Source organism: Canis lupus, chromosome 7 (genome assembly GCF_048164855.1).
Source record: "Canis lupus baileyi chromosome 7, mCanLup2.hap1, whole genome shotgun sequence".
Lineage (NCBI taxonomy): Eukaryota > Metazoa > Chordata > Mammalia > Carnivora > Canidae > Canis > Canis lupus.
In genome coordinates this window covers 54,434,273-54,451,396 of record NC_132844.1, presented here as the reverse complement: position 1 = coordinate 54,451,396, position 17,124 = coordinate 54,434,273, and the positions used below count along the sequence as shown (strand labels likewise).

General features: G+C 37.0%; 1 long non-coding RNA gene and 1 pseudogene across 2 annotated transcripts; both read left to right on the top strand.

Annotated features, from left to right (window-relative positions):
• Positions 1 to 5,758: 5,758 nt before the first annotated feature.
• LOC140636320 (uncharacterized) lies at positions 5,759 to 11,792 on the top strand. 2 transcript variants are annotated; one of them, XR_012033596.1, is made up of 4 exons: positions 5,775 to 5,825; positions 7,500 to 7,565; positions 7,863 to 7,926; positions 11,591 to 11,792. It is a non-coding gene; the product is annotated as an uncharacterized lncRNA (long non-coding RNA). The 2 variants fall into 2 exon arrangements; XR_012033597.1 differs by lacking the exon at positions 7,500 to 7,565 and having other exon boundaries at positions 5,759 to 5,825.
• Positions 11,793 to 16,192: 4,400 nt separating this feature from the next.
• Positions 16,193 to 16,317, top strand: LOC140637466 (U4 spliceosomal RNA; annotated as a pseudogene).
• Positions 16,318 to 17,124: the final 807 nt, after the last annotated feature.

Here is a 17,124-nt window from a genome sequence, read left to right as displayed (position 1 = left end):
TCTTTTGTTTGTTTTCAAGAATGTTTTTTTAAATAATAAATTTATTTTTTATTGGTGTTCAATTTGCCAACATACAGAATAACACCCAGTGCTCATCCCGTCAAGTGCCCCCCTCAGTGCCCGTCACCTAGTCACCCCCACCCCCCGCCCTCCTCCCCTTCTACCACCCCTAGTTCATTTCCCAGAGTTAGGAGTCTTCATGTTCTATCTCCCTTTCTGATATTTCCCACACACTTCTTCTCCCTTCCCTTATATTCCCTTTCACTATTATTTATATTCCCCAAATGAATGAGAACATACAATGTTTGTCCTTCTCCGATTGACTTACTTCACTCAGCATAATACCCTCCAGTTCCATCCACGTTGAAGCAAATGGTGGGTATTTGTCGTTTCTAATGGCTGAGGAATATTCCATTGTATACATAGACCACAGCTTCTTTATCCATTCATCTTTCGATGGACACCGAGGCTCCTTCCACAGTTTGGCTATTGTGGACATTCCTGCTATAAACATCAGGGTGCAGGTGTCCCGGCGTTTCACTGCATCTGTATCTTTGGGGTAAATCCCCAGCAGTGCAGGGGCAAGATGGCGGAAGAGTAGGGTCCCCAAGGACAACTGACTTTTCAATAGAAATCAGGAAATCTAGAAGCCAACTAAGGAGCATCTTTAAAAACGCTGAAAGGAAATAGTATGATGGTGTTTGGGGGAAAAGAGTTATTAAGAATATGTTTTACTCATAATATTCTTCAATGAGATGTACACCAAATATTTTGGAAAGACATAGGAAATCTATAGGTTAGTGGCTCCTAGCAGGGGTATGTGGAATATCCATGAGCATAATAAATACTTGCCTAAACATAGACTTCCCTAGACTTCTTGAGGGAAGCTAGAGAGCAAAAATCAGAAAACTTGAAAAGAGATAAAGTAATAAGATGCCAAACTCACCCTAGCCCTGAGAGGGAGCTATGAGTATGGATGTTCCTTTTCCAAGATGAAGTAGACATGATCTCTCTATAAATGATTCAGTTGTTCGTAAATGGTACAGTTCTCTGTGTGCCAGGTCCCTCAGCTCCAAACCTTCCTTTTCACACTCTATGCACAGTGCTAGGGTTGAGATATTGTAAACCACATTTTGGTTTTGCCAGATGGCTTTCTCTTAAGGTCTTCTAATGCGGGCCACTGAATGCAGGTTGCAAGGCTGGAGGAGGAAGAGGAGGCTCTTCAATTCTCTTTTGGATGCTGATACTGCCAGCGTTGCATCAACAACAGGGCCCTACTCTGGCAGTGGCAGTTCTTTCCAGCTTCTGGCTTCTTCAAACTCTCCCTGGGTAAATCTTATTGTGCCCATCAGCAGGGCATAACCTCCTTAGAGGTGAGTGTCAGCTCTGCAGAACCACTTATTCAAGCTTCTAAATTCCAATAAGCTCAACCTCTTCCCATACACACACTACAAATACACAGATGCACACATGTGCAAACACCTCTTACTTAATTCACACAAATATTTCGGTGACGATAATTGTTCAAAGCACCTATCTAGTCACTTCAGTTTCATGTGTTTTTAAAACAAAGATGATCTATCTACATGTTTTGTTTTATTTTTTTAATGTATAGTCATAAACAATAATGCCTCTAATGTTAAAGGAAATGTAAAAATATCTGTTTAAGGAAAAAAAAATTCAAGATACAAATGTGTAGTTGGTCATCATCTTTGGAAGACAGAACTGTAGGTAGCCTTTTTCCCCCCACATATTCTAAATTTTTTAAAATGCTATAGTATGAAAACAGTGCCCATTTGAAACTACTTTGTGTTATTAATGTGATACCAATCAATATTTGAGCAGCTTAAAATCTAATGAATTGCCTAGATACACTCACTATTTTTACTGCCTTTATCCTTATTTGCTTTCTAGGAAACAAATGCAATTTGGTTTCTCAGAAGCCTGATAAAAAGACCTGCATTTGCTACTGTGCACCTGCATTCCTAGACTGGTAGTTTACAGCCTGTGTCCGTCTGTTGGGTTCAATATTTTTATGTCATTACTTTTCAGCAATTTAGGCCTCTGTTCCTCTCATTGCCCTGACTGGTAGAAACCACAGATGTGATTGTCAGAAGCTTTTTGCCTAATCACTATTAAGATCTGATGTTAGGCTTTTCTAGCAAACTATCTCCTTTATCATTTGTGACTATAAATTACTATTAGTAATAACTATCATAATTTCTGTATCATCTTACTAATATAGCATTAATTATAATAAAAACTGGGACTCTGGATAAAATATCCTCAAGGGGGAGAAGGAGAACAGTGAAGTCCTGACTGCTTTGGTCAGCAGCCTTCTGTTATTTCTCCTATACCAATGTTTACCTTTTCAACCCATTTAATTTATTCTTTAAAAAAGATCCAGTAGAATCACTCACATTAAGATATGCATCACTGCTACAACCCAAATCATTCTTTAAAAAAAAAAAAAAAAACCAGGGTTACAAATTTCCCCACAAATAGTTTTGCTAGAAACTTTGGAATTTGTGTGTATATTGCTTGTATTGACCTTTTATCATACCCTAGTTTTCAAAAGTCTTATACAACAATTTATGATAATTGACTAATGCATGATTAAATAAAGATATTTACATATCATTTAGACTTTTAAGGTTTTTTTTGGGGGGGGGAGGGGCTTTACTGTCCTATTTCCACCATGATTTTCCCTGGTTTCTCTCCACCATGAGGTCTGGGTATAGGAAAAAGATATTATATTTTGACCTCATGGCATTGGAGGAAGGAGCTGGTTACCTCATATATACAAAGTGGTGACCTTTGAAGGTAACTGGTCTGATTCTGAGGCATCTTCCAGTGTGAGTTGCCATTATTTGTAGATTAGAGCATTCATAGTCATGTCTCTGGGCTTTGCCATTTTCCAGTGCTAAAGATTTCCACCTTGTAGTCCATCTTGTCTTCTGTCCTAAAATAGCCTATCTCAGCCTTGTGAAAACTGGAATATGCCTAGGTGAGGCATGAATAATAATATTTTCCTTCTTTTATCCAGCTGTAGTAAACCCACTATCCAGCTGTGTAAACCCACATTTACACAGATGTGTAAAACCCACAGATGGACATTTCCTGAAACTTTCTCCTAGCATCCAACAAAGCAAAGTTAAATTAAGAGAGAGAGATAATTCCTTTGTATGATCCAATTTTCTGCTCCCAGAGTGTAGGAATAAGAATCATGCTATTGACTCATTAGTAAATAAATAATCAAGCAGTTCACTTGGCTCTGGTGAAAAATGCTGATATAAATTATCTTTATAAAGAAGAGATAGATTAGTGAAACTGGCATTCTTTTTGCAGTTTTGGCTGTCTATGGCTTCTCTTTCCTTATTCTTCCTGGTTCTTCTAGTCTTTGTTCCCACACTAGCTATCTTTCACGTTGTTTCTCCCAGCAGTTTTTCTCTCAGCTTTATAGAGACCCAATAAACTTGTGAAAATAAGAGAAAACTAGCAAGCTTTAGCAATGCTGAAGGACTATAATGAGTAGTTCCAGCAAAGACTCTAAAATGGCATGATATGCCACTAAGTATAATGAAATCCCAGAAGCAAGTAGAATGGTTATATACAAACATAGCCATAACCTCTCCTCTCACATGTAAGTTACTTTTGCAGCAGTAGAAGAACTCCAGGGTGAGCTGAATGTGGAACACATCAGGTTAGCCCCGAAGACCTTAGTGAATTCTCCGGTGGTACAGCACCTTCAGTTGATGTGCAGTGAACTGCAGGGCAAAGATGATAGCATCTGTTTGTCTGTGGTTTTCTAAGGTGGCCCTACAAAGTGTTACTGAGGTATCCACTGCCCCCGAGCCATCAAGGCAAACAACTGACAGTTTCTGAACGTCTCAGCCCTAACAAGCTCTGGGAAGGTACTTTAAACAAAATTCACAAAAAGAAGTAGACTTAGAAGTGATTTCTGAATGTTTTCTTGGGAAAACACACAGGGCATTGGTAGGAGAGGTGTGATAATTGAAATGTGATGGATTTATAGTTTTTGCAATATGACTTATCTCTACTGTACATGGATCTGATATCTACAAGTTTATGTCCCTTGAAAGAGAGCCAAATACACAGCCAAATTAATCAGAACCTGATATTGAACTGGTAGCAAAAATATAAGTTCTGCCTCTTTCCCTTCACTCATCTCATCTATGTGTGTGTTTCAAAAATGAAGCATTAAAATTCACCTTTGTTCTAACAAGGAAAGAATCAAAAGCTAATAAGTTTAGCAATTCAAACAGTCCCTGCCTTAGCCCCTGGTCTAGAGCTGTCCTCCAATAACCATTCTGAAGTAGGTAGTAGGAGATCAGTCAGACCTGAGTTTATACCCCTACTCATCAATCTACTGCATGAAGACTTCCAGTTTTGCTTTCTCATCTTGAAACTGAGGAACATATTCCCTATTTCTAAAGGCCACTGTGAGTATAAAAGCAAATAGACACACTGTGCCTAGCATAGGTATTATTGGCCCTCAGTAAGAGAGATGTTATCACTTTAGCTTATGTCCTCCTCCAAGATTAAAAAAACAAGCCATTTAATTTATTCTGTAGACTTTAAAATAATTAATACCATCTCACACTTAATCCTGAGGGCACACAACAAAAGAACAGAGGAAATTGTTCAAAATATACACAATAAGTTAACATAATAAAATCGGTCTTATTGCACATAGGTCTGATTTCTGCTCTACATTTCAAGAGCCCTCCCCCAGAAAAATTCATATCAAAATTGGGTCATATCTATTCAGTGATGTTCCATGGGTACTTAGACTACGTGGTTTTGCAGCCAAAGGGCTTTGGAACTGAATTCCTACCCATATTCTCCACAGTTAATCCCAGTGGGAAATGCAACTGCAAACTTTGCTCAGCTCAAGTTAGAGTTAAAATGAGATCCGCGTGGGAGGCAGCGCAGTTTGGAACATTCACATACAATACAGGATGCATCTTTAATGCAAGAAAAGGGCTCATTGGGAGCAGAAGGCATGAAAGCTTGAAATACCAGAACTGATGTTGGGAGCAAAGCTTCCCAGTGAAAGGAGAGCTGATTTACTTTTGCAGAAAGATACCAAGGGAAGAGTACATCCCAATTTGCCCTTGAATTGGAAAGCTCGTTGATTGCTTATACACCACTGCCAGGTCTTAAATTCATTACCAGGTAGATTTTAGATTACCTTCGGAAGAATCTGACACATTGTAACAATTGGATCAATCATTGTTTTATTAAACCGATATTAATTAAACATTTTCACCTTTTAGTGGGACTTGTTAGATCCTGATTAGCCATGACAGATCATTATTTTCAGCAGAACATGGTCAAGATCCAGCAACGAGCACTGAGATGTAATCAGGCACCAATGTATGCTGGAATTAATAATTATACTAAATTGGCTGTAATGAATAATTTATGGTGTAAATTCTTATGCAATTTGCTATGGTAACACACAAGAAGATATCTGCTGTATTTTAACAAAGCACAAGTTTCCAGGAATAAAATAATGAATAAAATAATAGGGAACCCACTTCAGGAGGAAAAGGCTTAGAGATGGGTAAAGTGCAAAAAACAGAAAACATGGAATGCTATTGTCATTGTCATCATTAATTAACATTCATTATTCATCCAGAGGTACAAAGGCCACAAATGAAGCATTTACAGGTTGTAGAGAATTAACTCCTTGCCCTTCAAATATTAACAGGGACACAATAAGTAGGCAAAGGCTGTTCCTTATTGCACAGGGTACTGCAGAGTGCGCTGATTGCTTTGGTTTGTTGGTTGTTTTATGGGTGAGTAAAAACACACTCAAACCTTTATTTACTCTATTCTATCTTAACAGTAAACATAAAATTAAAGAAGTACTTTACAGAAGGAAAGTGTTGCTAAGCAGGTTGTCACCAAATGTGGGTTCTTTGAAGAAATTGCACCTTATACCTAGTAAGTGCCCAATTCTAATCACCGGGTACTAATTATTTCCCTGTATCTAGCCCCTTATGAATATGTTCTTTTTAATTCTAATATCAATCTGATGCACGGGGTAGATGAGGGAACTTCGACTCTAAACAGTCAGGCATGTTCAGTAAGCTGAAAAATTACCAAAACCATGATGCCAGAGCATCATAAAGTCCACAGAGTTGGCAAAGTATTTCAGTGCCTCAATAGATTGAAAAATTATGCTGCATAATCAAAATTTCTATCCCTACTATTTCAAAAATCAGATTATTAAGGGGTGCCTGGGTAGTGCAGTTGGTCAAACATCAGAGTCTTGTTTTGGGCTCAGCTTGTGATCTCAAGGTTGTGAGATCAAGCCCATTCCCCTACCTCCTTCTGCTTGAGATACTCTAGCTTCCTCTGCCCCTCTCCCACTCATGCTTGTGCTCTCTCTCTAAAAGAAAGAAAGAAAGAAAGAAGAAAGAAAGAAGAAAGAAAGAAAGAAAGAAAGAAAGAAAGAAAGAAAGAAAGAAAGATATTTTTTTAAAAAATCAGATTATTAAAAGCCAGCAGTTCACATTTTTTGTTTCTGTCTTGAATTCTAACCTGAAAAGTTTGATATAAATATAAGGGATCACCCTTATATTTAATAAAATGGGATCAAATTATTATATGTTTGTGATCATTGCATTTTTAAGTGCATGTTCAACTAGCTTATCTGGTAGATAATCTCTTATTAACTTATTTATACATTTATTTTTAATGCTTCCTTTTGTGGTCATCGTTCAATACCTAAACCTAACCAGAAGAAAAAGAAATATTTCATTTTAGTGAGAAGAGCTCAAATCAGTGGAGTCTGCAGTTTCAGTTAATGGAATCATTCATTATTATCTTTACACGAAGGCATGCTATCATCTATCTTATATAAATAACAACAAGCACAAGCTTGTGGCCAGACAGTAGCTTGTATTTTATATGCATTGTACTATCCAATATGTGTTATACCTCTGAGAATGTGTTAACTACTATTATCCCTATTTTAATGGAAACTGGCTCTTAGAAAAATTGACAAATTTGCCCAATTTAGCACGGTGAGTGTGTGATGAAGCTGAATTTAAATTCAGGTCAATCTATCATCAGGATTCACAATGTTGATAATTATACTCCCTTTCCAAGCTAGCGTCAGAAGACCCTGCCTTATCTTTACTGACTTTCTTCACACAAACAAAATCACTTCCCACGGGATGAGTAACGTCCTCAATTCAGAACTGTATTTATTTGACAGACAGTTTATATTTAATTAAGAGCAATTATTTCTGGGAGCAGTTATCACTCACTCACTTTTACCTTAATGTGAATAGGGAGGTGAAGGCAGCATTTGGTACAGTGAAGATAGAGCACAAAGAAAAAGAAAATTAAAATATTTTTGGTGGTTGATGGTGTGTGTGCATGTGTGTGTCTCCTGGGATGCAGGATACAATTTATTTTTCTTTTATTTTTTTTATTTTTTTACAATTTATTTTTCAAACCAGAGTCAAGCTTCCTGCTTACTTTTGCCCACATTCCGGTTTTCACCTAGGGATCAATCTAGGCTACAGGTGAGTGTGCAGACCCCAAGTACTTTTTGCCTAGTAGCTGCCCCAAGACCCTAAGCCTCTTCCCAATTGACCATTGCAACATCTGAGTTTCAATGCAATGGCCCAACCCATCATTTATTTCAGTCCAATCACTGTTGAGCTGTCCTTGTTTTGCTAATACTCTGCCAAAGGAGAGAAAAAAAAGGTGAAATGATGGTGAGAACTCTCTTCCTAGAACCTCCCCTCTTTGAAGGGAAGAATCGGCTTGTGTTTTTATGTAGGGTCTCTATTTTCAAATTTCCCTCTTTTTTTTCTTAGAAACTCTGCCCGCAGAGACTCTCCCCGATAAGGCTCATCCGCAGTGCTGATGACGACAGTGGTGGTAATGATGATATAATCCCCTGGAATACTGGATCCTATGAACATGAAAGCAGCAGGGCAAACCTCATCTGAATAATATAATCCTAAAGTAGATGCCACTCCTTACTTCTTACTTAATTACGGAAGTACACGTCCTCTTTCAAAATGTTTTCTCAAGCAGCCATAAGAAATCCCAGGGAAACAAACAACAGAAAATGAACCTGTTTTTCCCCTCTTCAAATATGTTTGACTTAGCAGCACTAGGACTTTCAAAGAAGATTAGTATTACCAATAAATCACTGTGCTCACAGATGCGGAGCAAGACAGAACACAGGGCTGCCGAGGCATATATTATGACAATAGATGCCTTAGCAACAGTTTTAACTGTTCTGCAACAGATTGTGCCCTAAAGCAGTAAATACCCTGCACACAGGAGGTTATTTAGCATTTGCTTTTTCTAAGTAAATAAGGAGGTAGACAGACAGACAGATCCACAGAACTTCATCGCCAACATTTTATGTTGTGTTCAGATCTGTGAAAAACTGAATTGGTAAAGATTAGGTAAAAGAAAGCTCCTAAGATTGATACAAATCCAAAAGTCCTCATATTTCCCTTATAATCTAGAATATACTGAACAAAAGGCATTCTTCGCAAAACTCAAGCTGGGGCTGGGAGCACCAGAATTAGCACTTGCTCAATCTGCAGAGACCTGAGAACCTGAGTCTTTCTTTTCTTTTCTTGAACTTAATCTTCCATCTATCTTATATTCTGACATTAGATGAATTCCAACTACCAAACATGTTTCTGGTATTTCTACCTAGAAGCTAAGAGAAATGTAGGTGAATTGAAACAGTAAACAACCCCAGGTGCAACCATCGCAAACTGAAATAAAAGGCCCAAGAAACCAGGAGGTGGGATCACTCACTAACATCCTAGTAATATGTTTTTGGTACATGGTTTCTCTACATCCCTGAATGCAGACCGTGAGAATTCCACTCTACTTCCTCCTGCCTAGTCCTTCAGGGGTGACCTGTCTCACCTAGGGCTACGACTTCAGAAGCATTTCCTTGGCATTTTGCACTTCTCACTGACTGCTCTTTACCAATCACCAAGACACCACCCCCTCAATATAAGAAGAATCTCTCTCTCTCTCTCTCTCTTTCATTGTAAGACAAGCTAAAATCTATGTGCCTCAACTTTCCAAAGAAAATAGTAATGGTAGCCATGCCACAGTTTTGCTGTGATAATTAGCTGATGTAACTTGAAAGACTGATAGTTGTCTCTTATCCTTTTTCTCAGAATACTTTTCCTGAGAAAAGATGGTTTATTGTTCCATCTGAAATGCCAAGAAATCTCAGCATAATCAACAGGACTCATTCTCCTATCCATAGATTCTCCTACTCTTGCCTTTGCTTCTTCCTTGAACTAATCCTTTACTCACCATCATGGACGTAATTTCTGAAATTTGAATGTGAGCTAAAGAAAAAAGATAATTCAGCCCTGCATTCCAGGTCTCAAGCCTGTTTCTGACCCAGGTATAGGCAATGTTCCCCATAAACAGAATGGTGCACCAGAAGGCTGCTTTAGGAACCCAGTCCAAGTGCTAGGTTTTCTAGGCTTTTCTCTGTATAGTTCCCTTAAGAGCCTCAGCCAGTAACATGTGGTCAGAATAGGGGCAAATCCCATGTTCAGGTGACCCTCCATCTTAGCTATTTATCCAGATGACAATCTTTTCCATCTTTAATATCTGTCGTTATTTTGGTGGCCTGACAATGCCTGCAGGGGGGCTTGCTGTGTAATAGGACATCAAGGGATAAAGCTCCACATGAAGAAATAAAAGCTCTGAGGTTGAGAGAGTTTAAGAAAGGGCTTCAGTGTTCAAAATTCACACCTATGGTTTTACTGAGAAGAACAGACAGGCTTGTGTGGGGTTGTGGACCCTTGGAGGCAATGGTAACCTGCCTTTGCCTTCAGGAAAGAGGACGTGTTTGTCTCTAAAAAAATAAAATAAAATCAGAGGATGACAGAGAGCTGTCAGAGTTGCTAGAGACAAGAACAAATGAGGTGAGAATAAAAAAAAAATGTGGCTGGGGGTGGATAAGACGAGGTAGAGTCCATGTCACATATTCAGGAATTCTAACAGATTTCATGGACAGGATTATTCACTCTGGTGTACTCAAGGGATGCAAAATATTTGGGATGTACCATGAACAGGTGTCACTTCAGTTCAACAAATTAATGTCAAGTGGCTGGAGGGGCCCATGGTGTTTCCTCCACAGAGAAGAGACCCTGACCACACTCCTTGAATCTCAGGACTTGTTGCTTCTAATTTATTTTGTTGTACAAATGAGTAGATGAATCTGGAGCTTATTTGCTATTAATATAGGTAATTAGAAATATTTTAAGAAAGAGAAAGAATAAAGTCTACTTTATCTTTTAAAGTCTAAAGGTCAACTCTTTAGCCATTTGCTGAATACTATGCCAAGTTTGGCTTATTAAAACTGAAAAACCAGCAAGTTTGAGGAAGGACTTGCAAAGTATTCACAGTAAAAATCATTGCCTTAAGTTGCCGTGATTTTTAATAATTGAGACTGTCATTATGTTTGACCTATAAAGAGTAACCTTGATGGTTATTTGTTATGTATTCAGTTTTGTCTGACTTAGCTTAAGCTTAAATATTAATGGAAAAAAAGAAAACCTACAAAATCCCTCAAGCTGCACTGTAGGACTCCAACGCTTTTAGCTGGTGGCAATGAATATAAACATCACTTCTGTGCTAATTTTTAAAGACAGCAACAAACACTGAAGCAAATCATTTAAAAATGCTGGATAGAACATTTGACAATTTGCATATGCAAAACATATTGCTTAAATTCTGGGAGTCTCCTTTTTAGGATAAACATATTTAAGAATGTGGGAGATAACCTATAAAATATAGGAAGGGATTTCTCGGTTGTGTTGAAGAAATGTATGGTGTTAATGGTGACTGGCTACAAAGCTGTTGAGAGCTCTCCTTATTCAGGTTACTATAGCCTGCTTGCCTTAGTGGCAATATAACACACTGGCTAAGAGTACAGTCTGCGCCAGTATTTTTCTAAGTTTAAATCTTAGTTCTACCAATTACTGTGTGACTTTGAGCAATTTAAAGTTTATATGCCTTCACTATTCAATGAGAATGAAAATAGCAGCTACATTATAGGTTTGTTGTGAAAATTAAATGGTATAAGCCTTGACAAAGTGCTTGGAATATGATAAATGTTTAATCTCTGTTAACTGTTTTTATTTGGTCATAACAAGGATAGCTGAAGAGCATCCCATTAGTCATCCCTGACTCCACATATAAAGGCCTATGCTTCTGGAAATATTTAGTTTAAAATAGAAAATCTTGTTTTAAAAAATCAAGTTACTCCAAACATTTAACAAATGGTTATTAAGCAACTATTCTAAGAGTATAATAGGGAAATCTGTGATATTGGTAATATCAAGGAGCTTTCAAAGCATTTGAGTATATACAGTTGACTTTTGAATGATTCAGGATAAGGGGCACTAACTCTCTGTGTCTGTGAAATCTGCGTATAGCTTTTGACTCCCTGAAAACTTAACTACTAATAACTCACTGTTGATTGGAAGCCTTACTGATAGCACAACATATTAACACATATTTTGATGTAATCTTTATTATATAGTGTTTTACTACAATGAAGAAAGCAAGAGAAAAGAAAATGTTAAGAACATCATAAGGAAGAGGAGTGACTGGGTGGCTCAGTGGTTGAGCATCTGCCTTTGGCTCAGGTCGTGATCCAAGGGTCCTAGGAATCAAGTCCCACGTTGGGCTCCCTTCAGGGAGCCTGCTTCTCCCTTTGCCTATGTCTTTGCCTCTCTCTGTGTGTCTCTTATGAATAAATAAATAAAATCTTTTTAAAAATCATAAGAGAAAATTTATTTACAGTACTATATAGTATTTATGAAAACCATCTGCATATAATCACTCTCACAGTTCAAACCCAACTTGTTCAAAGGTCAACTCTCTAATTAAGTCATCAAACATTTATTGAGTGCCAATTAATGAAAAGCAGATATCAGTTGACTTGTGGGCATTTTTCATTTAACATTTCTCTCCTCTTAACCCTTACAACTCAAGTTCTTTATGTATGCCATATCATAGTAAATAAATAAGCTAACATGTAGTTGCAAGATGCTATGATTAATGCAATAATGGGGCTCTATAAAAGGCCTAGTGGTGATAAGAAGCGAGGAGTAACAACTTATTTCATTTCATTGGATTAGATAAGGCTTTTAGCAAAAAAGCAGAATCCTTGTAAGATCCAAGGAACTGCCAAGTTGATTAAAAAGCAACATGTGTAAATACCTACCATAAAACCATCATGGTTTAATGAAGTGACTGGACACAGAATATGTGGGAGCAGAGGAGGGAGAGAGGCTTAAAAAAGGAGGCTGGAGGATCTTTTGAACTCAGTGTACACCACAGTCTGCTCAGATTATTGAGCAGTAGATAATCTTCTCATAACTGATTTTCAGAAAGATTACAAAGAGGACAACATATTCAAATTAAAATTCCAGAGCCAGAAACAACATTGGATTCATTTATGTAATTTCAAAAATTAAAAATGTGCCCAAAATGACTTATTGAAGGTCACAAGCCAAAAGAGAGCAGGCAATTCAGTTACTGACAGAACCTGACTTGATCAGGGAAAGAGAAAAAGAGTGATGAAACCAAGGAGTAACTTCATGCAGGAACTCTGACTTACTACTAAAGGATTCATTGTATTTCTCATCATTTGTACCTCTTCTTTTTACCAGCCTTTTTTTTGCACCAATTTCCCAATCTGCCTTTATGTTTTGCCTGCACAAGTAAAGGTTAGTTGTAACAATAATAAGATCCTATTTATTCCTATTTATCATGTTCACCGATGGAACAAAGTCATCTTTCCATATTTCATTTAATACCAATAACATACCTCATTGTACCTTTGTATTCTTGCTTTTATATAGGAGGGTACTGAAACTTACAAAGAGCTAAGTGATTTGTCTAAGCCAAATAGTTAAGGAGTGGTATAATTTGGATGAGAACTCAAGTCTTCCTGATGGCATGGCACAGCTCATGAACTACATGCTATAAAATTCTCATTTAAAGATGCTAGGTTAACGTGTTCATCTTAGAAAATCCATGAAGCCTTTGTAGAGAGACCCCTATGGATAGATTAATGCCTCTGTAAGCAAATTGGACAAATAAAAGAAATTATATGCTAATGGAATTGGGGGGCAACCTCTCACTGTGTATCCATTGTGTCTTATAACCCCTAAGTTGTGCCAACTGACCCATGATTCGATAGGTCCAGAGACAGCTGGATAAGGACTGGAAAAAATCAAAACACAATCTTCATGATGGGACATTAGATCCAGTGGAAAAAGATGTTGACATTATGGTGGTTCCATGGCCTAAACATTTTGCAGGGTTTTTTGGTTTGATTTGGTTTTTCTTATGCTTAGTACCTCTTTTAGCAAGCCAAATTACAAAGATTTAATCATTCTTTTATGAACATAGGACTTGCTGTGCCTCTGAATAAGACCTTGCATAGATTTCACCAACTTTAGAAATATTACAAAATAAATACAATTTTGAAGAAAACAGGTATCTCTCTAATTCTTCTCATGCTTCTGCTCTAATGTGTCTTGGAAGAAAAGTACTCCAGATCTGAGAACAGAGTAGGTCAGATAGACAAATACATGGTAGAGAGGCACTTTCAATTTTGCTTCTAGAAGGAAAAATTCCCCTTTCCTTCCTCCAAATGTATTGAGTATTTCGACTTCTAGCTTTAATCGGCTACAGTTGGTTATACAGACAAAACAAAATAGACAAATATGTATTAACTTTATTTTTGCAGATGATGACTGAATTTGGACATTCATGACTAGTATTTCCATCAAATTCTGATCCTATTCTATACAATAATGACAGGTTAACTCCTTTCTGAATGTTTTACCATGCTCTCATATTCACATCATAGTCAAAACGGAAGTCATTAAGTGCCCTTTCACAAGTTACTTATTCTCCTGACTTGGCAGTTGGTTTTTTCCATTAATGGTACCACCATTCTCCAAGTCACCCAAACTCATAAACTTCAAAATCTCTTTGGACAAGTTTCAGAGGTTTTTTTTGTTTTTTTCCTTCTGTGTGGTTTCATATTTATTATAGACATCTATAGACCTTGTTTATTATCCATCTATATTTCAAACAGAACGCATGGAGCATCCGCAAACCTACTTTAAAGAAAGGAAGACTAAGAGGAATAAGAATTAAGACATGAAGCCTAGTTAGCTGCCTGATACACTATAAGCACTTGGAAATATTTATTTTGAAAAAATAAGAGATGGACCCAAATTTTATTTTTATGCAAATATATTTTGTAAAATAATATTTACATGAAAATATTTTCCTTGTCTTTGCTATTCTACCCAAAAGTTTCAGGTGCCTAACAAAGTGTTCTATATGGGTGGGCATATTTGCTGACAATATTCTGGAAGCACCTGAAATATCTTAATAATAAAGACAAAGGCATATTTTTGTCTTTAATTTATATAAACAATTGCTTCTTTTATCCTTCTTGATTTATGTAGCATAAATTTGAACTCTAGACTCTTCCTTTTTTGTCAGTATAGAATCTAATTATGCATTCAGTCCATACCCTCAATACCCAGCTTTCTCTTAGTAACCTTGATGGGTCATATGGTCAACCCTGGTTTTGTTTGTATACTTATCTTCAAAAAGACTAGATCTGAGAACAGATTATTTAATTGATTGTTTACTTATAATCATCTTGCCACAAAGAAAAGTTGGGTGATTAAAGAATTTATTGCAATTCTTCAATAATTTCCTGATCATGTTATGTATTTGGGTGATCTAATTTGGGTGACTTTTTACACACTGGCAAAGAATAGAAATATAAAAATATCTAACTAAGAAAAGGAAAGCAATAGTAGATTGTAGCTATAGTGGAGCTTTGCAAAGATGGGGGGAAAATCTTATCTCACAGGTAGACAAAGCTGCTGGTTCATGTAAGGACAAGGAATTTGAATCTTATCATATTTTGTTATGGCTGCAAAAAGCTTCAATGACCTCCAGAAACAGCCCTATCTTTCTGTGAAGAGCTCTTATTTCAGGGGAATTCTACTCAGAGCTTTACTACTGCTTCTCTGAGGGATCATGCTTAAGTCATTCAATTTCTTCACGTGTTAAAGTTAGTAATAACTCTTTCTTAGTCACCTGAGAGAATGCATTAGAGTATCAGTTACATGGTTTCCTTAAGTAGTTTCTTGCTTCTAGAGAAAATCCCCCACAAAGACAAGGACTTGAAATATTGAGTATAAATACCATATAAAACATCTGCTGCAGCATTTGAAACCACTCCATCAATAATTTAAAAAAGCAATGCCACCTACATAATGGGTCAACAGCATTTGAGAAACAAACAAACAAAAAGGTAAGGAGGGAAGAATGCTTTTGAATTTAATTATGTTGAAAAGTTGACTCATTTCTTCGTAACTGTCACAGGACAAAAAAGTGAAAGGCTGAGAATTACATGCAAAACTGAGAAGAATTGAATCTGAGATGTCTGATTTTGATTTGGCTAGCCCATGCTGCTGTACAAAAATAGCCCTGGGCATTAATCTGTCAGGTCCATTATTATGCCTATTTCTGAGATTTATACATTGGTTTATGGTAGCAATAGACATTTATTGAGTGCTGATCACCTGCCAAGCTCAGTGCTGCACACCTTAGTAGCGATGGTCCCAACCCAGTGGGTTTTCAATCTAATAAGACAGGCAAGGCAATTAAGACACAGACTCAGAGGAAGAAAATGAGTAATGCATGCAGAGGAAACAGAACAGCTTTCCTTTCCTTTGCTACACCTTGTGTAGCCCACTGTGGTGTCTTTGTTCAAGGAAGCTAAAGAAGTACTTTATAGACCAAGAGAGTGTGAAGATGGATGTCAGCAGCATGCTCAGATCACCTGTTCACTTTGGATGTTTTGACATTGATGCGAGTAGCAGATTTTCAGATGCTTTACTGGTCCAATGCAGTTCCTTATATGAGTTATTTTCTTATCCTCTTTGTTGTCTCATATCTCATTTTATTCTCATGCATAGCTAGCCATCATTACCTTCTTTCTCCACCACAATTATTTAATGTCTCCCTTTGAAATACCTTAATGGCATCTCCTTCCCTCATTCTGGGTAATGTAGCATCTTCATCAAAAACAGTTATCAGCTTTGCTCAGTGGCAGTATCAGAGCCAATGAGGTTTATCCGAAGTGCGATTATTGTTAATTTAAAAACACTTATCAAAACTCCCCACACACTTGATAATGAACTTAGTGAATTATACAGGTATTATCCCTGGCCCTCAACTCACATAAAATCTAAGACAAAAAATACTGAGCCATTCATAGAATGTACAGTTTTGTTTTGTTTTTTTAATTTTTATTTATTTATGATAGTCACACAGAGAGAAAGAGAGGCAGAGACATAGGCAGAAGGAGAAGCAGGCTCCAAGCACCGGGAGCCCGATGTGGGATTCGATCCCGGGTCTCCAGGATCGCGCCCTGGGCCAAAGGCAGGCGCTAAGCCGCTGCGCCACCCAGGGATCCCAGAATGTACAGTTTTAATAATTATCATTGAACAAATACATTCATTAAATATTATGCTTACAAAGGTTTAAGTAAGTTCAAAGGAGCTATAAGTGAAAATAGAAGTATGGACATCACATATTCTTTATAATGTGAAAATTATGGTAATTAGGTCTCATTTTCTTTAATTATTAGGATGTATTATATTATCCTACATCATTGGTACATGAGCAGAGAAATGCAACTTGCTTTATATTAAAGCATAAACTTCAGTATGAAAACTTTCTTCACTAGCTGAAGACTGTTAGTAATATTTTCAACCCAAGTAGACCTCTCATTTAGTTCAAAAACAAAGACAACCTTTTATAAATGCATTTCAGTAGTGTTATTTTTTTCATAAAACCACGTTTATTCATTGTCACTCATTGTCATTCTTTTTAAATATTAAAGTATCCTTTTCCCAAATAGATTATTATTTTTTTATTTCTCACTCAGCAAAATAAAGTGTTTGCAGTCCTATATTGTTCCTTCCCTTTTTTAAAATTTTAATTCCAGAGTAGTTAACATACAGT